Source organism: Callithrix jacchus, chromosome 9, assembly GCF_049354715.1.
Source record: "Callithrix jacchus isolate 240 chromosome 9, calJac240_pri, whole genome shotgun sequence".
Classification (NCBI taxonomy): Eukaryota; Metazoa; Chordata; class Mammalia; order Primates; family Cebidae; genus Callithrix; species Callithrix jacchus.
Window position 1 is genome coordinate 130,121,174 of NC_133510.1, and position 26,850 is coordinate 130,148,023.

General features: G+C 38.8%; 1 long non-coding RNA gene across 2 annotated transcripts; it reads right to left on the reverse strand.

The window, feature by feature from the left end:
- Window positions 1–3,602: 3,602 nt before the first annotated feature.
- Window positions 3,603–26,619, reverse strand: LOC118144472 (uncharacterized). Of its 2 annotated transcripts, XR_004729282.3 has the most exons (4): window positions 26,104–26,619; window positions 14,924–15,093; window positions 4,850–4,957; window positions 3,603–3,980 (listed from the first exon to the last, which is right to left on the reverse strand). It is a non-coding gene; the product is annotated as an uncharacterized LOC118144472 (long non-coding RNA). The 2 variants fall into 2 exon arrangements; XR_004729281.3 differs by lacking the exon at window positions 3,603–3,980 and having other exon boundaries at window positions 4,263–4,957.
- Window positions 26,620–26,850: the final 231 nt, after the last annotated feature.

Here is a 26,850-nt window from a genome sequence, read left to right on the forward strand (position 1 = left end):
TTTGTTTTCCAATTCTGCAATCATGCAAATCGCTCATTTGGTTTAGTGTTGGGTAATAATGTGTATAAAAATTTGGATGTCTTTTAAGTAGATAATTGCAATATAAATTTGATTCATCTAAAACATTTTTAAAGCATAATATGAATGATAAACTGCTATTTTCGTTTCTGTAAGCCCATATTACAGCTTGGCACTAAAATCTACATCCAGGAAGGGCAAGAAGCTAATATCTTTAAGTACCTTGAAATGATTCTAAAAAGTTTTGTCATGCAGAGATCCTTAGGTTGATGCAGTAAAGCCAACCTTTAATAATAACAGTATTAGTCGCATAATTTTATATTATTTTATTAATTACGGTAGTCACCTTTTTTTTGAGACAGAGTCTTGCTCTGTCCCCTAGGCTGGAGTGCAGTGACGTGATCCTGGCCTACTGCAACCTCCGCCGCCAGAGTTCAAGCGATTCTCCTGCCTTCTAATCCTGAGCAGCTGGTATTACAGGCATGCACCACCATGCCCAGCTTATTTTTGTATCTTTAGTAGAGATGAAGTTTCACCATGTATGCCAGGCTAGTCTTAAACTCCTGACCTCAAGTGATCTGCCCACCTCAGCCTCCCAAAGTGCTGGGATTACAAGCATAAGCCACTGTCCCTGGACAGGTAGTCACCATTAATTGAACAATACCTGAGTTCAATACAGAACGTAGTGCTAACTACCTTACATATGTTATCTAATTGATGCACCCGACTGTCCTGGGAAATAGAGTCTATTATTAATCCCAAATTACAGAAAATGAAGTGGAGACTTGTAGAATGTAACTTGCGCAAGATCACAACGGGCAGCAGCAGGTGTGAAAGGCAAGCTTCCGTGATTCTGAGGTGATACTCTCCATCTTCCTGGTGATGCTGCACAGGCCCTCTTGTGAGGTGTGCAGATGTGGCTCAGAAGCCTGGACGGCCAGTCCGTGTGCCTTCTACATCCAGGAGAGCCTGAGAAGAAGGCTTTTGGCTTTGTCTCCAAGTAAAGCTTTCTCACCATAACAAATCCGCTGGGATATTGGGAAAAAAAAAGACTGACAAATATTAAACAGCTTTAAAATTCACGTTCTATTGGCCAACTGCACAATCTGCACTGTGTTGTGAATTTGCATTTTCACTAGCGCTATGCTGTTATGACTGGCAATCTTGTGGTGTAATATTTTTATATTATTGAAAGCATCCATTTGTAAAATGTAAACACTAAATACATCAGATTCCCTCGTCTTGTATTTGCACTTCCCCATGAATAGCACCTTGGACTTTCTTAGGTGTACGGTAGTCCCAGTTCTGTAAGTTCTGTGCATATAAATTATGACGGATGTAAGTTGAAAAAGTCCCCTCTGAGTGAGGTAAATCTGGAAATACAGTGTGCTTGCTCATCCTAATAAGATTCATAGTTATGATCATACACAAATACACACACCAGGGAGAACTCACTGAGCCTGGAACTCTTGTCACTCTGATGTCCCAAAAAAAAAGCTTCCTTTTTCATCCCAAGGCAAGGCTGAGCTCAGGTGAGAAAGGAAACTCTCCTTTTCCCCATCAGAGACTGGGGAAGCAGTACACACCTCTATCCACACAGGTGAGCCAAGAGCACGGGATACTCTCCAGTGAACTGGCATTGGAGTGGCTGAGGGCTGGACTTTCCATGCTGTAGAATTGCACAGGAATGTCACACATTGTGGGACAGGTAAAGGCTCAGCTAGAGAACCTTTGTGGCGCCCAAGTTTAGAAACATCTGCCAGGCACCAGCCCGCGAGCACAGCTCCCAATAACACTCAGCCAATGGCAGAGTTGACTAATCCTGCCTTATGATTTCATTAAACCTCATAATATCTGTAACTTAAACATCAGTATACCTTATGTGCTCCAGTTTAAGTAGAAAGAGGCCAGTGTCTTTAAAGGCAATGCCAACTTTTTCAAAATAAGTAAAATATTGACCAGGACAGCCTTTAAATGCAAGCACGTAGTCTGGTTAAAAGAGAACTCATTGAAACATGGACTTGAGTGGTGGTACTACTTTTAAGTTTGTAGAAAGGATATTCTTTTTAGGGTCTAAATAATTCATTGACCAGAATATGCAATACCTTCTAGTCATGAAAATTATGATAAATGTTAGTGCTATTTGATTCAACAGCACATTAAAGCATTTTCTGCCCATTACTCTGTAAGGCGCTCCATTTCCAAATAACAATGCTCATTTCCCTGAACTCTAACGTAGTGTTTCTATAAACTTAATATTCTGACAATCAGATTCTGTGTATCAAAGCTATTCACTTTATATCTAATGTTTCCCAAAGGAAAAAAGTTTACTGTATTTTTTAAAATGAATAAGAAGGTCAAATACTTTAATGATACCCTCATATCTGTTTTATTCTATTTTTTATAATTCAGGGTCTCACTCTGTTGCTCAGGATGGAGTGTAGTGGCACCATGTTAGCTTGCTGAAGCCTGGAACTCCTGGTCTTAAGTGATCCTCCCACCTCAACCTCCTGAGTAGCCAGGGCTACAGACATACACCACTACACCTGGCTATTTTTAAATTTTCTCTGTTGTAGTTACTAGTCTGTGGCTTCAAATGCCTTTGAGGAAGTTCATTCTTTTCTAGTGAAGGTTATGTGCAACCTTTCTCAGAGTTGAAAATATCCTGAATGCTATTGCCTGCCTCATAGCTTGAATAATCCTTGAGATTAAAAAGGAAAGACTAGAACTCATTACAAACTATTTGCCCCAAAGTTGCACCCAGAAACTCAGAGCATTAAAACAAATCCCCAGTGTTTCTACTTTACTTACATGGATACTCTAGTCATAACGATCAAACTGAAAGCTTGGTATGTTTATTTTCAAATTAAGTAATAGAGTTTTTTTTGTTGTGGTTGCTTTCTGTGACTCTGATTTACATTTCAGTTGTTTCACTAAACTTGGATTTTCTTCCTCCATTGAGTGTCTTTCATTCAAAATGTTTTTATCAATAGCACTAGGTTAGAGCTCAGGGAAATTTGCCATGTCATAATCTGTAATTACAGGGAATTAAGCTTCTTAGGCATTCAAACAAAACTTGTCATTTGACAAAGTCAAATACGTCACAGTTTTAACCAGCATTAATTGTGATTACAGATTGTTTGTGAGAACATAACACAAAAGTAGCAACTGGGGCTCTTTCCAAAGACAGAGTCAATATATGAGATTCTGTACTGACCAATTATTTATAAAGTCTATGAAATTTGTCAGATACTACTGGTAGAAAAAGATTTATTAGAACAACTAACGTAAAATGCAATGAAATAGATTGTCTTTTTATGAAATATTAATATCCACAAAATCTGGTAACGATAAGCCTGTATTTGCAATTCTGTTTGTGGATATTCTTAATTCAAGTGGTTGATGGGGGTTTAAGCTCTCATGACCAGGAGCACCCCAAATCACAAAATCAAAAGAGCTTCTGAGAATAATAAACATCGAATTCAGAATAAGGATTCTCTCACAGCAAAATGCCACCGTTTGGGAAGTGAGCTCAGTAGGTTTGAACACTGCTTGCTCTATCACTACAGTCATTTTGGCCTGTCGGTGTTTCTATTTATTCTCATTCCTCAAACAAGATTGCAAAAAGGGCTCTTTCTGGCTTAGACGAACAATGGGTAATAAGGACACCCATTTTCCACAACGAGGTGATAGGCAACCACTCGCAAAGATCGTTAGAGAAACGTAGGAGAGCATAGAAAGGTTGATAGAAAAGTCCAAGTGTTTACACATTTCTTCAGAAAGTCACCTGTGCTCTTCTGTGCCAGGACTACCCTCCCCAGGGGTAGCAGCACGGTGTGTGCTTTTCTCATGGTCAGCAAAGTGGAGGGTGTATTTTTCCCATGACGTCATCAGGTAAAAGATGACACTGAGATGAGGATTCAGGGGCTAATAATGTCTTCGGTCCGTATGATCAGAAAACACTGTCGGGAAGTGAAGTCATGACAAAGAAAGGGGAAGCAGCTTTTAGAAGGACTGCTGTCAAGCTGGTCACCACTGTGGGGCAATCAGAGCTAAGTCTCAGTGGGCCCCGCTTGGAAAGAGTACAGAATACACACCTGGGAGTTAGCTTCCCTCAACAACAGAGACATGGAACTAACATATTCGCCCACCAATTCTTCTGTTGGTGGGGGGAGGTAAAGTGCATTTATTAATTAAATATGAGATTTAAAATGTTGTTTGCCTTTATTTTTATCTTTAATTTTAATGAGTATATAGTGATATACTTATGGGTTACATGAGATATTTGGATGCAGGCATATGAGTAATAACCACAAGTATAATTGGAATGTTTGTAATATGAAAAAAAGGATAAATGCTTGAGGTGACAGATATCCCATGCACCCTGATGTAATGATCATTTACCAATTCTTAACAGGTGCCATCTGAGGACAGCTTTTGGGGGCAGAGATGCTAATTCTCTGGCGTGGCTTCCCTGCCGTTTGCAAAGGCAGAATGGGTCCTGTGGTCAAAGAGAACTTTCAGCATAAAGTCATGATTGGAAATGTGCTCTGGCACATGTGGAAATGAAAACCCACCATGGAGTTATGGATGGAAAAGGGGCAGCATCCACTTCAGGTTTGAGGGAAACACAGGTATTGATTGATCTTCTTTGGAGTTTGTGGGGGCCCAGGGACTGATTCTAGATGCACTTCTAGAAATGCCTAATAGAAATATTAACTGGACCAAGCCAGCTGGTGAAATAAATGCTTTTCTTTTTTTTTCTTTTTTTTGAGACGGAGTTTCGCTCTTGTTACCCAGGCTGGAGTGCAATGGAGCGATCTCGGCTCACCACAATCTCCGCCTCAGATGCTTTTCTGCAGTAGAGGTAGGTGGTCACAAGTATGCATCTCCTGGAGCCAGCTGTGGAACCAGTGATCAGGACGGCGACCTGTATGGTCTGTAATAGAAGATAAGAATTTATCCGGATAAATAAGGGAACACTGCCCATCCTGAGGGGGATCCAGTGAGAGGAAGTCAGTGGAGGACTCTCCCCAGATGTCAGTGAATTGTTTCAGAGAGAAAGTATCTCAAATGAACCTCAACTGGAGGAACTTAAGAGGAGATGACATCTGGGCCAGTGGACAGGACCTTTCTTCTGGTCTTTACTCCTCTCTCCCGGTTCCTACCCTGAGAAAGCCCGAAGTGGCCACGAACAAAAAAGTGGGTGATGTAATAGGAGCAGTGTCCTAGATGAAAATGTTTTCAGAGGAAAGGAAGGCAAGAGCTCCTAGGAAAGGGAAAAGGAGGATAATGGTCCACTCTTGTCATGTTTTGAGAAATTCAAAGTGACTCCAGATGTGCAGATATTACTCACATATAACAAAATACAAAAAGTTCATCAGGAGCAATCTTCCCAGTAGGTTTGTCATAAGTTTTTTTGTTTCTAAATTAAAAAAACTCTTCCTGGAAGGGAATTAAGAATTTTCTCTCTGTCTCTTCATAAAATGTCTAATTCTTAGTAAGGGTTGGCAGTTCCACAATTGCCCAGACGAACCACATCTTAATGTCCTCCAGACCTATGATCTAGAAAGAGTAAGATGTCTATGGAAATGTGAAGAAATGTGGGAGCAGAATGGCAAGAGTTGTATATGCATGAGAGACTCAGAGTAAAAGGAGAATGTCTACAGATGAGGCTCTGAAGTTAATTGCTTAGGAACATGGGAAAGTTTGTTTTAGACAGGTTCCTGCAGATGGAAGCACCCGGCTTCACCAGTTCCATTTGAGGTACCAGTTGAGGTTGAAGTGTCAACTCTTCAAGATTAGCGTGCGTGTGTGTGTGTGTGTGTGTGTGTGTGTGTGTGTTATAGTTAATGGCAGAAGAGCAAGGGGTAAGCCAAGACAAGTAGGCTTTTCTTTGAGATATGGTCTCACTGTCACCCAGGCTGGAATGCAATGGCTCCATCACAGCTCACTGCAGCCTCTATCTCCCTGGGCTCAAGTGATCCTCACACCTCAACTTCCTGAGTGGTCAGGACTACAGGAACATGCCACCATGCCAGGCTGACTTTTGTATTTTATGTAGAGGCGGGGTTTTGCCATGTTGCCCAGGTTAGTCTCAAACTGGGCTCAAGCAATCTTCCTTCCTCACACTCCCAAAGTACTGGGATTACAGGCATAAGCCACCATCATGAGCCATGTAGGCGCTTAAAAAACCCTGGACTTACATCACATTTGCTAATATTCCATTAATCAATGCAAGTCACATGGCCACTCTCAATATCTCAACCAGCAACAAAGTAGATGCCAGCCATAAGCAGAGAGCTGAAGCATTGCATGATGAGGGACACATACATTTTTAACATGTGGGAAATGAAGAATTGAGAAAAAGTATTCAATCCACTATAACTTGATTTAAATATTTTGTCCATTATGATTGTTAACATAAAGCCCTTCCATTTAGTTAATACATCACTGCTATCATCTTTTCTTCTGATATGAAACAAAACATCAACAGTAGGGTGTGCACAGCATTGGCCTGGCCATACCTTCTTGGGCGAGTGTCTCCCTGTGCTCTCCACTCCTGGGGTCTTAGTTTTGCTGCTAAAGATTATGATTTAGATTCAGAATTTAAAAAGCCAGAAAGACCAGCCTGACTGTAGTACAGAGAGCAAAGAATCATTCTATGAATGCATGCTTTAAAGAAAGTTGTAGCAAATGGAACCAAGAGATTTTTAGCTGATGTGCCTGAATTTTCTATGTCATTAATTATATCATCTGCAAAGAATAACAATTCTTCTTGTCCTATCCAATGTTTATGTGTTATTATTTTAAATTTCTCGTTGAATTGGTCAAGAACTCTCATACAGTGTTGAGTATTCTTGGTAATAGAGGGAATTTCCTTCTACACTTCACTACAGAGTGAGATGTAGTTAAAAGCTTCCGGTAGATATTCTCTATGATGTTGAAGAAACTCCTGAGATAAGTGAGGACATTTGGCTGTTGATTTGTTTCTAGTTTTGATTGATGAGGAGTCAGCGTTATGAAACAATGTGTTCAATTTGGCAAGCTTTATCAATAGGATCGTAGGGTTGTCTAATCTGCTTCACGGCAGACACTGGTGTCGTGACAGCTTTGCATGCTTGATATTCCATTTGCTTGTAAAAAAATAAATCCTAGTATATGACAAGATTTCACTTATTAGTAAGATTTAGACCTTGGTATCTATTTTAATAATAATCGTTTGTATTATAACTTCTAAGATGATCAGTTCTTCTACCATTTATTGAGTAATTTTGATAATGTTTAGTTTTCTTAAGAAAATTTTCCACCTCAAAATATTCTGCTCCCTTCAGTTTCTTGTCAGGGGAAACCATCTGCCCTGAGGATTCTTTTGCTCTTAAAGACATTTAGTGGCTGATTTCTAATTCACGCTCCTCTTGCTCTTGAGACTAGGCATGAAGTACGCATCCTGCTTGTTTCTCATTGTAGCTTCTAAAATATTATGAATCATTGTGTTTTGAAACTCAAATTTCACCATTACTGGCTTTCTTTGTCCTAGTTATTGGTAGATGACACAAATGTCAATCTTCCTTATGCCATAAAGCTGTGAATTCTTGGCTCCCCCTTCCCCTCCTCAACACTCATCTGTGGGTTCATTTTTCACACGAAAAGTCCTTTTACATGAGTGTGATTTCAGTTTATTCACCTCTCTTTTATTATTATCATTATTATTATTATTTTGAGACAGAGTCTCGCTCTGTTGCCCAGGTTGGAGTGCAGTGGCACGATCTTGGCTCACTGCAACCTCCTGCTCCTGAGTTCAAGCAATTCTCCTGCCTCAGTCTCGCAAGTAGCTGGGACTACAGGTGTGCACCACCACACCTGGCTAATTTTTTGTATTTTCAGTAGAGATGGGGTTTCACTGTGTTAGCCAGCGTGGTCTGGATCTCCTGAACTCATGATCCATCCACCTCACCCTTCCAAAGTCATCCCTGCCCATGATCATAATGGATACAATTTTGAGAGAAAAAGTTTTAAAGTAATATAGAATATTTCTATCGGATTAAAATGTAGAGAGAACATCTGGATAGCAGTGATCTTTCCAAAGTCTCACTCAGTCATATGTAAGGTAGAAATGGTAAGGAACATTTTGCACCCTGAATGAAGCATTACATATTACATTTTAGAAAAAGTCCGCATGTCACAATATTCTGCTACAGAGAAAAACTCAAATGTAAACAAGCACATTTAGATAAATATGAACATTATGTTCTCCTTCAGCAGATTTTCCTGCTCTCAGTTTCTGGCATATTTTCTCAAATGTTTTATCAAACATAAGCATCTGCCACTGTTTCTGATGGCCTGATAAATAAGCAATACTAGGGAAAAACATTCCAAAACAGTGATAGGTATACTTCTTAAAGAAAATCATTCTTTTATTGCTTTGTAACTGAAATTCCATTCTTTTACTTTGGAAATTCATTGACTATGTCTGAAAGAAGAAAAATAAATCAGTTGGATCCAAATACTTGGCTTAGTTTGTGAGAAAGAGAAACAGTAAAAATTGAATATGTGGACCAGGCACGGCAGCTCATGCTTGTAATCCCAGCCCTCTGGGAGGCCGAGACAGGTAGATCACTTGAGGCCAGGAGTTTGAGACCAGCCAGGCAAACATAGCAAAAGCTTATCTCTGCTAAAAATTAAAAAAAAAAAAAAAAAAAAGACTTAGGTGTGGTGGCACACACCTGTAATCCCAGCTATTTGGCAAGCTGAGGCAGAAGAATTTTTTGAATCTGGGAGGTGGATGTTGTGGATGTTGCAGTGAGCCGAGATTGTGTCATTGCATTCAAACGAGGGCAACAGAGTGAGACTCTGTTTCGAAAAAAAGAAAAAAGAATGACTATGCAGCCCTGTGTATAATAAAAGGGGTGCATGCATTAGCTTGTATCTATCACACAGTATTACTTTCTATAATCTTATAAACACAGATCATACAACTAACAGAATGTACCCACAGTGTGATTAATTAAGGGAAATTCAATCACAAATCACAGCCAAATACCTATTCTAGTATTTAGTTTTACTGTCATATATAGCCTGGAATTAATGCATAATTGGTTTTCAAACCAGTTAACTCAGAATTGAATATAGTGGTGTGCACATGCGTCTTACATAATGTGGTCAGGTGACTGCTAGCCATTTGGTAGCCATGGTCTTCACATTCTAGGAATTGCATTGATCTTGTGTGTTATACAATAGATATTGTTTTAATTGAACATGTTTGTACTTTTGTAACGTAAATTATTACCTATTGTAAACAAGCATGTATTAGGCAGAGCATATTAGTTATTAAATCATTAAGATATACACTTAGGAGGTTGGGCCAGGTTTACCACACTAACAATTTATTATAAAAACTTATCTAGGCCGGACGTTTTTTGTGGTTGTTCAAATTAGTAGAGAGTTTCACCTTTCAGGATTAGAGTCTTTTCTCTGTCTCACTCTCTCTTTTGCTCTCTCTCACATACAGTAAACCTTCACTTAACATTGTCAATAGATTATTGGAAGCCGTGACTTTAAATAAAATTGCATATAACACAACCAATCTTTTTTTTTACTAATGTTATTATAAAAAGATATTAAAGAAATGATGTTATTTGAAGGCATGATGTAATTCATTATATATATTTATATATGTTTTATATATTTTGTTATATATTTTATGTTATATATATGTGTGTGTGTTTGTGTGTATATAAATATATATTTTTTTCTTTTTTTGAGATGGAGTCTTGCTCTGTCGCCGGTTGGAGTGCAGTGGTGCAACCTTGGCTCATTGCAACCTTCGCCTGACAGGTTCAAGCAATTATCCTGTCTCAACCTCCCAAGTAGCTGGGACTACAGGTGCATGCCACCACCCCCAGCTAATTTTTTTTTTTTGTATTTTTAGTAGAGACAGGGTTTAACAATGTTGGCAAGGATGGTCTCGATCTCTTGACCTTGTGATCTGCCACCCTTGGCTTCCCAAAGTGCTTGGGATTACAGGCATGATCCACTGTCCCTGGCCTATATATTTGGTTATATATGTATATGTCTGTGTATATGTGAATGTATTTATATATATACATGTATAGTTATAGGCATTATTTATTTTGTTATATATGTATATATCTGTGTATATGTGAATGTATTTATATATATATGTATAGTTATAGGCATTGTTATTTATTTTGTTATATATGTATGTGTCTGTGTATATGTGAATGTATTTATATATACATGTATAGTTATAGGCATTGTTATGTATTTTGTTATATATGTATATGTCTGTGTATATGTGAATGTATTTATATATATATGTATAGTTATTGGCATTGTTATTTATTTTGTTATATATGTATGTGTCTGTGTGTATGTGAATGTATTTATATATACATGTATAGTTATAGGCATTGTTATGTATTTTGTTATATATATATATGTCTGTGTATATGTGAATGTATTTATATATACATGTATAGTTATAGGCATTGTTATTTATTTTGTTATATATGTACGTATTTGTATATGTGTGTATGTTTAGATGTTTATTTATCAGTTACTGAATGCCTAACTATATATGAGAAATCTTGCATCTCTGATTTTGTGTGACTTTTGATGATTTTCCGATTTTGTGGCTTTTATAGTTGTGAGCCCCAGAAGACCACATCAGTCCAACTTAAATATAAAAAAGAATTCTTTGGGTTGTGCATTCGAGAAGCCCGAAAGACACTTAGTTCAGCCCGGCTGGCTCCAGGGGCTCAGCTATTGCTATGGGGTCTCTAAACCTCGATCACTTGCTTAGATCAACTTTTTCCATGTTGACTTCCTCTTCAGGAAGGTTTTTCCATGGCCTGCAAAGATCGCTTCAGATAGATCCAGGCTACGTGAGTTGACAGCAATCAGTCCCAGATATTCTTATCCGCAGCACTGAGTGTCTTAGATGTGGATTCTGACTGGCCACCCAGGTCACACGCCCGTCCACGGTGAGTCACTGGTCCCAGCAGGCTGGAGGAGTCTCATGGCTCCACAGAGTTCATGTGTGGAGTGGGGGTGTGGAGCTGCGGGAAAGTCTCAGAGTTGAGGTCAGAGATTCTGGAACTGAACTTTTGGCACTCAGATCTGGCTGTATAATCTGAGGGAGGCCAGCAAATCTCTCTGTGCTTTGGTTTCTCTGTTGGTAAAACTGGGAGACTTATTTTACTTTACAAGGTTGTTGTGAGCATAACTTGGATTAATATTTGAAAAGCACTTAGAATAATGTAGAGCACACAACAGTGCTAGGAAAAATGTTACCAATGAATGAAAGCTCATGTTTCACAGCCACATTACAGTGACATGGAATTGGAATCTAAAAATAAAGTGTTCATGGTAAAAAGTAATTAAATCATTGTTCTCTCAATGCTGCCATTAATTACATCACCAAAATACTTGGGCCAGTTTGATTTATCATTATACCCATTTTACAGAAGAGGAAGCAGAGGCTTCCTAACTACAGGCTAGTTGCACAAAGACATAACCAGCCATGAGCAGAGCTAAGTCACAAACCGAGGTTACATGAAATCAAATTTTATGCACAAAATACCACCTTAAACAACCCAAGCTTCCTGACGCCCACACCCTAGAAGCAATTTCTGTAAGGGAAATACATGTTCTTTATTAAAGCAGCCACTAAAAACATAGTCACAACCTCAATGTTAGCAATCTTCCCCTCTTTCTAAGAACAAATAAATAGCGTTAAAGTATCACGCGACCAAGGCTGGTTTCTCAGCGCCACAGAGCCCAGACTTGGGAGGAGAGACCCGCAAACTGCTCATTGCTTTGCTGACATTTTCAGTTCAAATTCTTTGTGATGATTCAACTCAGGGGACATCAAGTGTCATAGCAAATGGAGAAATCATTGAGATCCCAAATACTAGATTCTAACTCCCCATTCCTCTATAATGCTTATTCACATGAGAGTAAGAAAATATTCATTACAAAACTAAGTTCTATGGAATATTTTAATAGAACTCTTTTATAATTAGATTTGAATATTGGAAAAGTCTTAAAATATCCATGAGTTCAGACTCTTGGCATTGTCAAGCGTAATGTATTTTACATATGTGAGATAATAATAAAGTCAAGTAATACAATTAGTTACAGGTCCAAATGGCCCCCCATTATAAACAAACAAATATAAACAATTTAGGAAAATACTCTAAACTATGTCTGAGATCAACTTCTTATCCCTCTAATGCCCAAAGCACTTAGAAGAATATCTGTAATTTATTCTTTGGATAATGTTAATATTTAAGAATCATAATTTTCTAATTACTGTTTTTAACCAATGTACTGGTTTAAACCAGATTTTCTCACAAAGAAATAGAAATAGATATTTTTTTAAAACTTTGAATTCAAAAAGGCTATGAAAATAATGTAGAAATAATCCCAGATTCAACTTATCTAAGTTAGATAGTGTTGTCTTTTAGATAAAGAACAGTTTATTTAAAAATTTCTCTCTTTTTTTGTCTTAAGAACCAAGTTTCTGGGAGGTGGGCGGGGGAGCTTCTTTTTAAAGAATAACTAACATTCTGTGTTTCACTGTGTATTAGTTATTACTGGTGTTCCTTGTTTCTGTAGACAGATATTCACAATTGGTCTAGGAATGGCTGCAAAGTTTGTTCTGTGAAGGACGGGCTGAACCAGCCATCCAGTAACGTCACTTCCAGACATCCCAGGAGTAGCTTTCCGTCACCTCCATTCTTCTCTTTTTCTAAAATCTTCTCAACTCTGGGTTTATAGGGGTGAAGTTTGTGTTGATATGCATAACCAAATCCCAGGTACATGATTATCTTTTGTAAATTTCCAAAAATGCCCCTCTTAGCCTGAATCAACAACTATCAGACAGATTTAGGGACTTCTTGTGTGCGTCTAGATTATAGACTTTCCCACACTGGTCAGCCTGAACTACACACCAGGACCCACGGATTTTGCAGCAACCAGCTGTCATTTTTCTGAAAATATCCTTCTTGCCACTATTTATTGATTCAGTTAGCTCAGCTCACAGCAGATGGATTGTCTAATCAAGAACTCCACGCTGATGAGATGATGGAGGTGATGGCACACACCACATGGCAGAGGGTGGTGTTCCTGAGCTTTTCTAGTGGATGAAAAGAAGCACTTAGTTGTTTCCCTGTCATCCGGAGAAAATAAAGTACAGGGCATGGGCAGAAGCACAATGAAACCAAACGTATTTGTTTAAAGGCTAGCCTCTCCTCGTGAATAAAGCTGATTCTTTGTGGTGTAGAGAAGTTATCCAGGACTGCTGGGGTAAATGCAGAGCAAGGTTACTAGCAGTCTTTCTACTCTGACCTTTATCACCCCGGCACTCTGGAAGATTCTTCCATCTTTATGTGCTTTACTTTTTCCATTTGCAAAAGAAGAGCAATAATGCTGCCTGTCTACACAGGTGGCCTTCTGAGGATAAACGAGAAGAGAGAAGGCATTTTACTGCCAGAAAGATTGTTCGGCTCTGCACTCCTTTTTTGCTACTCCCAGGTTGAGGGTCATCTTCAGCACGAATTCCCTCATCTCTTTCCGCATTGAATCTCTTGACACTGAGAAAAGATGCTATCTTGTATCTCATAGGAACATTGACCCCTCTGTGTTCCCTTGGCCCTGACATGTCTAGAACCCTAGTTGTGAAATCTAAGTTCCATTTTGGATATCACCACCCACTCACTGGGTAATTTGACCCTTACAATTTTCAGTCTCTACAGTTTTGAAGTAGGGATATTAAGACATGTATTGCTTGTTATGTAGGTTAATAAGAAAATCACATTTTGTGGAGTCTCTAGATGCACCATGCACTAATTAAGACATGAATATGTAAGGACATGTTAAAAAACGAAAACTGTGGGCTGGGTGCCATGGCTCACACCTGTAACCCCAGCAATTTGGGAGGCATGAGGTGGGCAGATCGCTTGAGGTCAAGAGTTCAAGATCATCCTGGCCAACATGGCTACCAAAAATATAAAAATTAGCTGGGTGTGGTGGTCCATGCCTGTAGTTCCAACTACTCAGGAAGCAGAAGCAGGAGAATTGCTTGAACCCATGAGGCTGAGGTTGCTGTGAGCTGAGATTTCATCATGGCATTTCAGCTTGGATGACAGGGCTAGACCCTGCCTCAAAGAAAAGAAAAGAAAAGAAAAGAAAAGAAAAGAAAAGAAAAGAAAAGAAAAGAAAAGAAAATTGCTACATGCATGTTTCAACTTATCACCCTGGAATGTCTTCCAATTTTCTATTTTTAAAGAGAAGTATTCTTCCAAAAATGGCACATGGCTGTAACAGGGCCAAAATTCTATTGAAGTCTCACCAAACAAATCATAGCACGTTCATTTCCTGCCAATCGATAGCATCTGTGTCCAGAGAAGACTTCTCAACATAAGACATTGGGGAGTTACCATTGATCTATTGGAATGGACCTCTGACATCAAACTTACAATCACTTTTATAATACAGAAAGCTGAAAAGGAAAATGAACCTGGGCTTGACCCTGGGATATACTTGCTGGTGCTACCATCCACATTATCTATAGATGAAAGATAGTAGCAACTACTTTATAAGGTAGTTGAGAGGGTTAAATACACTAATAAGAATCACACTGTTCAATTAACAGAAGTTGTTGCTAGTAACATGAAAGTGTACTTTTTCCCACTGCATGCATGTAGATTTGACTATAATAAGAGAACACTTAATGTCTTTTTTAAAAATAAAAGATAATGTATTTCCCCATCAAGTATCCATCAGAATACATACGGTGACTGTCCCCTGTGTGACTTTCAGGGTTCTAGGCTATTTGTGACTTGTTACTCAGCCCTCTCTGTGTGTTGTCATTATCTACCTGGTTCAAGTCGACTTTCTCCTTCCTCTTATGGCCGGGTCCCAGGAGATACAAACATCATTTCTTATTCACGTCTCATTGGCCGCAACTTAGTCAAACAATCACATCCAGCTCCAATGGAGGCTCAGAAATATCGTTTTTGAGAGAGGCCAGACAAAACACTGGGCATTCTATTCAAATGAGAAGAAAACAATAGCTATCAGGGAAAATCTTGTGTCTGTTACTCCTGTACACCACAAGTGTACATGGTTAATGTATAGATGTTGAATGAATTATTATTAGACAACTGCTAAAATTATATTAACATTTGATATTAAAATAGTATTTTCTGCCTTAAATAAAGAACTGTATTACTATCTAACAAGAATTTCCTAGGATGAACGTATTTTGCTGAAGTTAATCATACAGCTTAAGATTTATTTCATAATTCTGGAAAACCAATGATCTCAAATGGTAGTGCTGCCATTTCTGGGTGCTTCTTAGGAGCTGCTGGGGTAATGGTAAGCTAATAAATATTCCTCCAAACTATAGCCCATAAAACTCAGAGCATTTAGAAATGAGTTGACATGATAATCATTCAATAATTATTTTCATCACGTGTCCTTTTCACATACTATTGACATAGGTGCCACTATGGTTATTCTATTTTAAACTTATGGAACCTAGAAAATCAGCTGAGTACAACTCAACCTTATAATTGACAGTGCTTTGGGAATTTACACATTAAACTGCATGAGCAGAAGAGCAGCTGATGTGTTTTCTGAGTTTATTCTCAAAAATCATACTCCCATGTCAAATGTTCTATTTTAAAAGATGCGAAGAAGCTATTTTATGAATAAAATCTGCATTCTGCATCTATACACACACTGTTATACACTCTGTACCTTTTTAAAAAATGTTGATTGATAATGCAAAATTTAATTTGTTTTCTAGATTAATAATGGCTGTTTCTCTAAGTTCAGGAAAATGTTACTGGAATTTAGAGGCTATTTTGAAGACAATATAGCATCTTTTAAGTGGGGGGAAATTACTCTTTGTAAAAGAATGTGTAACTAGGAAATGGAATTGCTTATCTGCTACCACGTGTGATTATTTTGTTAAAAATAAGAAGAAAAACAGTTATTTGCTTAACTAAAACCACATGATAACTTCCAGATAAGTATTTTACTTAAGCTCTGTATTCCTTAGAGGAAAAACAAAGTCAGAAGTATTTGTGTAATATTTACATTAGAGTCAGTTGTCAAGCTTCATACCCCAGTTTCTTACCCCAAAACACAAATTGCTCATACAAATCAATAATCTGTTACATTTACAAAATTGTCTTTAGAATTACAAGTTGATATTAAATAACAAATGTATTATTTGCTCCTTAAAAAGCATTCAAAGGCCAGGTGAAGAGGCTCATGTCTGTAATCTCAGCACTTTAGGAGGCTGAGGAAGGAGGTTCTCTTGAGGTCAGGAGTTCAAGACTAGCTAGGGCAACATGGGGGATCCTGCCTCTACAAAAAATAGAAAAATTGGCCAGGCATGATGGCCTGTACCTGTAGTTTCAACTAATTGAGAGCTTAAGGTGGGAGAACTGCTTGAGCCTGGGAGATTGAGGCTCAAGTGAGGCATGATTGTACCACTGCACTAGAGGCTGGGTGACAAAGAAAGACCCTGTTTAAAAAAAATGCACTCAAAAGAATTAGCTGAAGCATCTGGTGATATCCACTGTATAAAAACCACATTATGATCCAGCAATCCCACCACTAAGTATATATCCAAAGGAAATGAAGTTTGTATGTTGAAGACACAGCTCCACTCCACTTTTACTTCTGCATTACTTACAAATACCTAAGATATAATATAATATAAATAATATAAACAACATAGAAATATAATATATTTATCTTTACAATATACACAATATAAATTTCTGTCAATGGATGAACAAATAAAAAACTGTGTGTGTGTGTGTCTGTGTAGGTGTGTACACACAGGGGAATACTATCAGCCTTATAAAAGAGGAAATCCTGCCACTTGTAACAACATGGATGAACCATATGCTGAGTGAAATTAACCAGACACAGAAAGACACTGTGTGAACATGCTCATCTGTGGAATTTAAATAGTAGAACCCATAAAGGCAGAGAGTAGAATGATGGTTGCCAGGATCTGGGGGGAAGGAGACCGTAAGGTGTCAATCAGGGGATACAAAGTTTCACTCCTGAAAGATGAACAGGTTCTGGACATCTAATGTAACACAATGTGACTCTAGGTGACAATTCTGTGTTGTGTATTTCATATTTGCAAGAGGGTAGCCACTCCATCAGTCTGCCAAGGTACCACATCTCTTGTCTGTTTCTATTAGGCATTGTCACAGGTTTTTCTGCACCTCGAGTGTAGAGACTGTTTTGTTCCTTGTGTGTTTAGTGCATCTAATACAGTATTTAACAGAGAGTGGGGCTTGTATCAGTCAGGGAGGATCAGGTTATGCTGAACAAAATCAAATTATCAGTAACCTGTAATAACAAGAGTATTTTCAATCATGTCGAATGACCAACATGAACTAATGGGGTCAGGAGACTGTTCCCGGAGATGCTCAGGGAATCAGGATGACAAAGAGTGAATCTAAGACAAGCTGTCAGAGCCACAGTGCAGAGAAGAAGAAAGATAAAAAGCCAAGCGCAAGCAAAGAATGCTTCCAGTTTTACCATCTCAAACGTCCACATGCTCCCACTTAAGGCGTCCAGTAAGATAATCTCCTGTTCTCACAAGAAGAGGGAAACTGTGTATTTATGCACAGTATTAAGTTGGCTTCTGCGGTCAACGAATATTTGCTGAATGAACAAATTCTAGATTGCTGCAAAAACCACTAGTACTTTTGCACCAACCTAATCAGAGTGGGTGTCTCCAAACTTAATTAATTTATTAAAAATATATATTAACTATTTACTCTGTACCAAAAAGTCTGGTAGACTTTTGGTAATGAACAATAAACAAAATAATTGAATGTTCAAATACGAGAAAACTATTTTTATAATATTCACCTAGGCTGAATTTAGTGGCTGATGCCTATAATCTCAGCACTTTGGAAGGCCAAGGTGGATGGATCACCTGAGCTCAGGAGTTTGAGGCTAGCCCAGGCAACATAGAGAGACTCCTGTCTCTAAGAAAAATGCAAAAATTAGGTGGGTGTAGTAGCGCACTCCTGTGGTCCCAGTCACTAAGGGGGCTGAGGCAGGAGGATCACCTGAGCCAAGGGAGGTCAAGGCTACAGTGAGCTATGATGGTGCCACTGCCCTGCAGCCTTGGTGATAGAGTGAGACCCCGTTTCATTAAAAACAAAACAAGAAAACAGATCCACATAAATGTGAACCTTATCTCTCACCATTCATAGTGAATTCTGCAACTTTCAGTTTTAGCAGATGGCCATAATAATACAAAATTTTCCTCTGCCCCCTTACTGGACCCATGACAGGGATGCCTGGTTTACTTGGCCTGCCACACTCACCCTCTTGCAGAAGGGAGCACGTGAGTGAGCAAGTGCAGGGTCCAACTGGCTGCTCTGGGCACTGACAGGATCCTGCTCCCTGCAGGGCCTGTGGTGGCACCGAGGTGGGGGTGCCTGTGGCCCCGAAGCCCAGGAGGAGGTGTTACAGTGCTCTTTTAATTCTACTGTCTGTGGATGGCAGCATGTTAGCAGCTCAGTTGGCTCCTTGTCTTGTCACATGAGTTGACTATCCTCTACCAGTGAGGGCAAAGGGCCAGTGTGACAGCCTTTTTGGGGACCCACACTTGGTGGGTCCCAAACTCTTGTCCTGCATCTAAGGAGAATAAGGTCACACAGACAATTGAAGGACAGTGAAAGTGGAGATTTTTACTGAGCAATGCAAACTGCTCTCTGCAAAGAGGGGAGCTGGAGAGAGGATGGGAAGGACAGGCTATCTTCCCCCAAATCTGTCCATCTCCCTCAAAGTCTGGCCATCTCCCTCAAGGTCGGGTCATTTCTCTCAAGGTCCAGCCATTTCTCCCCCTGTTGACTGAGTCTGGGGTCCTCATAGGCACAGGATGGGTGTTGGGGAGGCTGTAGGTAGTTTTAATTATTGATAAAAACATGTGATTGGTAAAAAGGCATGATTCAGAAAGAACCAACTGGGATAGAGCAGGCAAACAGGAATAGATCTGGGCCTGGCGCGGTGGCTCACGCCTGTAATCCCAGCACTTTGGAAGGCCAAGGCGGGTGGATCATCTGAGGTCAGGAGTTTGAGACCAACCTGACCAACATGGAGAAACCCTATCTCTACTAAAAATACAAAATTAGCCGGGTGTGGTGGCTCATGCCTGTAATCCTAGCTACTCAGGAGGTTGAAACAGGAGAATTGCTTGAACCTGGGAGGTAGAGGTTGTGGTGAGCCAACATCGCACCACTGCCCTCCATCCTGGGCAACGAGAGAGAAACTGTCTCAAAAAAACAACAAACAAACAAACAAAAAGGTCTCATGTTGGACTAGTGATTTCCGGTTGTTTTATTTATTTATTTTGTTTGGGGGCTTGAAGGTGGTGTTTCACTGGGGATCCACCCCTGTCTGCCTAGAATTTCTCTGCTCCTGCCTCTATGAATAATTTCAAAAGAAGGAATTGTACGTGGGACAGCATCTTTTAAATATGTGTACTATTTATTAATACCAATAAGCAAACCTGTTACTTGTAACTTAAGCTCAGCAGTTTTCTGCACACTAAAACGTGATGAGAAGCTTTGGAAGGTGTCATTCTTTAAAAGCACAGTGTCTAATTCATCCCCACCAAATCAGAAAGTCCACAGACAGGCATTTGGGTTTTGAAAATACTCTCTTATAGATTAAAATACCATAGAGACAAAACACTCTTCTCTTGATTGACTGCTTTATCCTCTGTGTGTGGCAGATAAATATTTGTGATTGATTAACGTGCACTCCTGGGTAATAACCTCTGATAAATGGAATGTCCCCCAAGATGTGAGCAAATGCCACGTCATCAAGGAAACTTGCTGAGTTGCAGGGAGGTCAGAAAAGGAAATTTTCTGGATTCTTCTTCCCAGTCTCCATGCAGATGGAGAAGGGCAGGCTGGAAGAATGAGAGGCCTTGTGAAATGCTGCTCTCTGGCTACAGGAACCTATAAAATAACCTCATCAGTATGTTTTTAAGGCTTCAAGCCCACATAGAAGGGCTTAATGAACATACTAAGTTGGTGCCCACAACAGTCTGCATTCCAGGTTCCTGCTGGAGCACGGGAGCATAAGAGGCTAGCAGAGATGTCAGGTATCTTTTAGGAGGCTCTCTGCTGCGTCCGCCCACATCCCATTGGCCACAGTCAGTCTATGGCCATACCCAACATCACTAGGGAAGAAAGCACTGTCCCCTGTAATAGGGGAGAGGAGAAGGACTATTTGCTGAATAATCTTCCACATGACAGCAGCAGCAGCAGCAGCAGCATGATTACGGTTACTATGTCATGATTATTGGTCACAGTCATTAATAAGGCCATCTCTCCTTTCCATCTCACAGCCCTCATCATCTGATTCATGCTCTTCTCATGTTCATCCGGGTTCAATGACACTAAATCACTAGTGAATAGAGGGGCCGAAGGAGCGGGTTTTGCCCTTTTTCTAACGTACTATGCAATCTGGCAAAATGGCCAGCTAGTAGATAGCCCCCAGAAAGTATCTGATGATAAGTGGATCAACACTGGGATTAGAATATTCAAAGGAAGTTCAGAAAACACACCTATGTGTACTTACATATTTGAGTACATATAGCACGTGTATAGAAATAACATATATGTATATATATAATATATGCTTATATAAATGTTGCATATGCATATATGTATATACATGTGTGTATGCATTATGTATATGTGTAGGTTTGTTTACATGTATATGTGTGTATATATATGTATATATGTGATTACATGTATGCATGGGTGTGTGTATATACATGTATGCATATACACATTTGTACATGTATTTATTTGTACATAGGTATGTGCACTTTTGTGTATATGTGTATGTGTGGTGTGTACATCTGTGTTTATATGTATGAGTACATATTTGTGTATATATGTAGGTGTATGTACATATGTATGTGTGTATATGTGTATACATAAGTGCATGCATGTGTGTATGTGTGTATGTATGCATGTGTATATTTATATTTATTTATGTGTATATATGTATGCACATATATGATTATGTTTATATAGGCATGCATATGTTTACACATGCATGCAAATGCACATGTGTGCACACATGTATTGTACATGCTTGTGTACATATATCTGTGTTTATATACCTCTGTATATGTTTTCATATATGTATATATGTGTATTTGTGTGTATATGTGTGTATATGTGTTTGGGTGTGTATTAATGTGTTAAATATTTTCAGGCAGTGTTTTATTGCTGGAGTCAGTGCTTCCTTCGTCTGATGTTTTATTATGTCTTAGCTAGGATGGCTGTTAGAACTCGGGAGAAAAAGAACTCATAAGGAAGCATAGCTAAGGGATGCTGGGCTTACTACATAGGCGATGCAACGATCTGTGCAGCAAACCATCGTGCTGCACACGTTTACCCACGTAACAAGCCTGCACGTCCTGCACATGTATCCTGAACTTAAAACAAAAGTTGGAAAAATAAAAATAAAGAATTGATATCAGTGATAATGGTAGTGATGTTGGTTATATCTGTGTTAGCTCATGTACCTACTTTAAAATTAAACACTGTGCAAAACTGCTCTGTGCAACGTGAAGTGTTACATGCTGAGAACAGAGGCATGAGCCACGGATGAGTACAAAACTGTCCGTGAGACTCCCCTCTGATCTTTCTCTTGTCCTAATGCCTTTCACAAACCACTGGCTGCCAAGCACACTTAGGCACATCAGTAAAATGAAAGAAGAAAAAATATGATAAAATATAATAACGGAAAATTAGGTTACCAAAAAAAAATAACAGTTTTATCCAACCAAAAATGGGCCAAAAACTATAACAGTCACCTCACAAAAGAAGATATATGGATGGCGAATGAAGATAAGAAAAGATGCTTTACATCATATGTCATCAGAGAAATGCAAATTAAAACAGCAAAGAGATCTACTACACACCTGTTAGAATGGCCAAATTCCAGAACACTGACAGCACCAAGTCCTGGGGAGCAGGTAGAGCAGCATATCCTCTCGTCATTAATGTTAATGCAAAATGGTACACACTATTCGGAAGAGAGTTTGGGGCCTCTTAAAAACTAAGCCTGCTCTTACTATTCAATCCAGCAATCATGCTCTTTGGTATTTACCCAAAGAAAGCTAAAAACTAATCTCCACATAAAAACCTGCACGTGGATGTTTACAGCAGCTTTATTCATAATTGCCGATAGTCAGAATCAATCAAGATGCCATTTAGTGGGGGAATGGATAAATAAACTGTGGGATAGCCAGACCAAGCCATAGTAATCAGTGCTGAAAAGAGATGAGCTATTAAACCGTGAAAATACGTGGAAGAGCCTTAGAAACACACCCTTAAGTAAAGGAAGTCAGTCTGAAAAGGTGGCTACATACCATATGACTTTAATTATATGACGACGTTCTGGAGAAGGTAAAACTGTGAAGATGGTAAAAATGTTAGTGATTTCCAGGAATTCAGGGTGGGAGGGATGAATAAGCAGAAAGTAGGTAATTTTAGGGCAGTAAAACTACTAAGCGTGACACTACATGAAGGGATGTAATTTTAAATTTGTTCAAACCCATAGAATGTGCAACACCAAGAGTGAACTATAACGTAAACTGTGGACGCTGGGTGATAATGATAGGTCAATGTAGGTTCCTCAACTCTGACAAATCAACCACGCTGGCAGGGGATATTGGAAATGGATTAACCTGTGCATGTGTTGGGGGTATGGGGCATATAAAAATCTGTGTACCTTCCTCTCAAATGTTCTATGAACCTAAAACTACTCAAAAAATATATTAAATAATCAACTCACATCATTATTTATGATTACTCCGTTTTATCGATTCATTTAACTTTGCATTAGCTGCTTGCATTAGCAACCATCTAACTTGCTTTTATTTATTTATTTAGAGTTTCTGAATCTCATCTCCTTTGATGAGGCAGAAGAATGTTAACTGTAATGACAATTCAGGATTTGACAGACAAAAATTGTAGAAATCAAAGTGTAGAATCACAAGGTCCTTGTTCATGATTTCCACAAGTGCTTCGCTTGGATTTACATTTTTTAAGCAAAAATAAATGCATTACTTCTTTTTTCCTTACTGTTCCAGTAGAGAGTGCTTGCATGTCTTATTAAAACTTGTCAAACTAGTGCAAAAAAGAAGATGGACACAGAAAAATCATGCCATATAAATATGTACCCAACAGCAGTTTTATTAAAAAAAAAAAAAAAAATGCTATCATTAAGGAAGGAAGAAAAGCATAAATTACAAAAACAAAGTCACAATTTAACTGATATAAATTGCAGCCACCTGTTTTTCTCATTTCCAGGAAAAAGGATTTTATGTGTGCAATAAAGTCATTGTTTTGGGAGAAAGGAACGTTGTCTGCAGTCTTCGTTACTTAAGTATTATTTAAATTTCCTAGTCTGGACTACCTAGCTCATGTCACCAGCTCATCAGCAAGTGGACATCTATGGCTACCATAAAAGAAGAACCACGCACTCCCCAGAATTAGAGGATCTGGAAATCCACTGTTGCGTTCGATAAGATATGTTGAAAGGTCTTGGATTGGCCTGTGAAAAATCACACAATGGCGTATAAAGCTGAGTTAGAGACAGAACATACTACCGTGAATTACAAAGGTTTCCTTCAGATAAAGAGGGAATAGCAAGCCATATTGTAGGTCATGCTGTAAGTGTATATTATCTTAGTTTATTTGGGCTGCTATGACAAAATGCCATACATTGGTAGTTTATAAATAGAAATGCATTTCTCAAAGCTCTGGGGGCTGGGAAGTCCAAGAGAGAAATGACAGCAGATTTGCCGTCTGGTGAGGGCTCACTTCCTGGCTTATAGATGGCACCGTCTTACTGTGTCCTCACATGGTGGAGGGGGTAAGGCAACTCCCTGGGGCCTCTTTTATAAGGACACTAATCCCATTCATTAGTGTTCCACCCTCATAATCCAGTCACTTCCCAAAGGCCCCATCTCTTCATTTCCTCGCTTTGGTGAGGTTGAGGGTTAAGATTTCAGCATATGAATGTTGGGATGACTTAAGTATTCAAAATATAGCAATGTCCATCTTATAAACTTAGGCCCAGATCTCATCAGGAGTAAACCAGAGGAACATCAGCTGGTTTCTTTTTATTTCCTATTTCCCCAGGTGACCTTCTGTGTAAAGTTGACCTTTTCACATGTATGACATCATTTTGGAAATATTATTTTAATTCACACATATTAAAGAGTTTAAGACAACTATTTCTTTTAAAAAACTAGATATTCAATTACATATAGTTTTACTAATGTATGAGAAATTTTACTCATCACTTTTTTCCTTTGAGAGGTACAATTTTTATCATTTTAATTTTAGTTTCTATTTTCTAAACCTTTTTCTAATTTTCACATTTCAGTAAAAAGTGTTATGTAATTAAAATCCTTTTAAACAAAGTAATATTATGTGTTTCAGAAGAAAGACTTCATTAACTTGAAGAAAGAAGCTACAGATTTCACCAATAATAGATACTGAATTACTTCATTTTTAAAAACAGAAAGTAACTGAATTACAAAATATTTGTGATTAAATGTTGAATTAAAATAAAGCAAACTTCAGTATGTTGATATACATTTTTTTCCTGCTTATCATAAATTGGATTTTGGAAAACATTGATTTTTTGTGACAGTATTTTGGAATTCAATCTATGTGTATGACAGTGGTACTGATCACTTTGTAAATAAATCATTCTATATCTTTTTATGTATTTTGTCAAAGTTAGTTTTTAAATATTTCAGTAAAATAACTTAACAAATAGAGCACCAAAGTCTTCAACTTTTGAGACTTTCCCAAATTGTGATAATTAAAATTAGAACATACAAACAGGAAGATGTTAACATTCTTCCCTTCAAAAATAAGAAAGAAAACTAAGAGAGATTAAATGGAATCAATGAATTAACTTGGAAATTCTATCATCGTTTTGAACTACTCCATCTTCTTTTCGGCCTAAGGTTTAATTGACCAAAATGTATATATATTTATGATATACAGTGTGACATTTTGACATATGTATACAATATTTAATGACTAAATTGATCTAATTAACATGAAAAATTGCAATGACATATTCACTTATCTTTTTTTTTTTTTTTTTTTTTTGCCATTCATTTGGGTTGAAATGATTGTTTTCCTTGTTACAATTAGTTCCCAGCAGTTTATATTCACCTTGGCTGGGGCTCATAACTCACATTTTAAATTCCTCTCAAAGCACTAAAAGCATCTGGCTTTGCCTTGAGCACAGAGTTGAAAAGAGCACTGCTCGTGAGGGGATGACAATATGTCACCCAAAATACTCCACTTTGCCTGGTGGGATACTTTGAGCTGAAGCCTACTGAGAACCAGCAGATGCAGGAACAACACTCTATGCTCTCCCTTTCTGCCTAAAAGTAGAGTATATATATATATATATATATATATATATATATATATATATATATATATATATTTTTTTTTTTTGTAAAGGTGACATTACTTTCCATTTACAGAGAGGTCTCCCTCTCCTGTACCAGGAGGAGGAGAAGGAGTCACACCCGCATCACAACACTTACCGAACAATCCTATCTGCCACACATTTCCTAGTCACCTTCCCACAGTTCACCCACCCTGAGTGCCCCCACCCCTTTTCCTTTCTGCAGTCACGTCTCCACAACGTGTCGCCCTTTCTTAAAGGGGTATATAAGCCCTTGGGTCTAACTGCCATTTTTTTGGGTCTTCACTTCTTCCTCACAAAGCCTCTGGACACATACAATTACGAACATCAATAAGGAAACCCAAGCATTTTCTCCTGTTAATCTGCCATTTGTCAAATTAATTAACAGGCCCCAGACACAGGACTAAGATGGCAGAGAGAAAGTTATTGTTTTTCAGTCCTCTCCGACCCCTCCACAACTCTCAGAAACTAGCAACGCGAAAAGGCATGTAAACTAAAAATAATTTTTTTAACCTCTCAGAAAGCAGGGGTTGCTAAGTAGGTAAATATTCTGAACTCCATTCAGGTCCAGCTCTTCAACTGAGAAGGACGGATCCCGTGGACTGCCCCAACCATGGCAGAGCCTTGGAGGAAAGGATTCTGGCCATAGAACCAGGTCAAATGCCAACCTTCTAACCATTCATTAAAGACTGGGAGTAGACTAGTATGAGGTCACAAAACCTCTTGCCACTGCCCAGCGGATTCACCTTGCCTGCTGCCTAGACAGAGCTAATTTATCCAGACAGAGCTAATTTATCAGGACAGAGAAATTGCAATGGAGGCAGAGTAATTCACCCAGAGCCAGCTGTGTGGGAGGCCGGGGTTCAGGCACTTGCAGAATCTTTTCTTACAGACCTTCCACTTCATGTTATGAGAAAGGTTGAGGGCAAGAGGTGAAATGGAGAAAGACTCCCTTGGTCAGGAAGGAGGTAAGTGATGGTGGGAGATGCAGCAGGAAAGGCATGAAGCTGTACACCTGATCCTCCACCCCACCCCTTGTAACATAGAAAGCAAATGCCTTTCACCCTGAAAAAAGAGCAGCCAACTCTGCCATTCCCAGCATACAGGTAAAGGCCTCTTGTTGCTTCAGGACAAAGGAAAGAAGAAAATACCTGTCTACCCATAGACAGATGCTGATCACAGTCTTGGGATCAGGACTCTCTTCTAGTACCATTACTAGTCTCCCTCCAGGCGGAAGGAGCTCTCAACTCTTCTGCAACA